Genomic DNA, 679 nt, shown 5'->3' on the forward strand with positions numbered 1-679 from the left:
GGTTCTTGAACTTCATAAAAATGAAATCATACTGTTGATATTCTTTTGTGTCTTTGTTCTTTTAATACAGCATAATGGTTTTGAGTCCCATCCATTTTCTCACCTGTATGCCTAGTATTCCCATTTATTACTAGATAGCATTCCATTGTATAAAAAAACTCACTGCCATTGAGTCGAATGGCAGACTCCTTGGGTGTCTGAGGTGGTATCTCTATGGAAGTAGATTGCCCAGTCTTCCTTCCCAGGAGTGGCTGGTGGATTTGAACCACCAGGCTTCTGATTAGCACTCAGACGCCTTAGGCACTATGCCACCAGAGCCCCCTAAAATTTGTTTGATTCAAACTTATGTTGATAGTCATTTAGGTTGTTTCCAACTTTCGCTGTTACAAATAAAGTCACGATGAACGTTTGCATACAAATGAACATATGCTTTCATTTCTTTTGCCTGTATGCTGAGGAGTGGAACTAGATGATAATGCAGGTGTGTGTTTAACTTATGAGAAATTGGTGAACAGATTTCACAGTGGTTTATCATTTTACACTTCTGCTAAGAATACATGAGATCCATTTGGTATTGATAGTCTTTTTAATTTTAGCCATTCTAATGGGTGTGTAGTGGAATCTAATTATAGTTTTAATTTGCATTTTCCTGATGACTAAAGATCTTGAGAATCTTTTC

This window comes from Orycteropus afer, unplaced genomic scaffold, assembly GCF_000298275.1.
Source record: "Orycteropus afer afer isolate SDZICR_OR568_19922 unplaced genomic scaffold, OryAfe1.0 scaffold00101, whole genome shotgun sequence".
NCBI classification, from domain to species: domain Eukaryota; kingdom Metazoa; phylum Chordata; class Mammalia; order Tubulidentata; family Orycteropodidae; genus Orycteropus; species Orycteropus afer.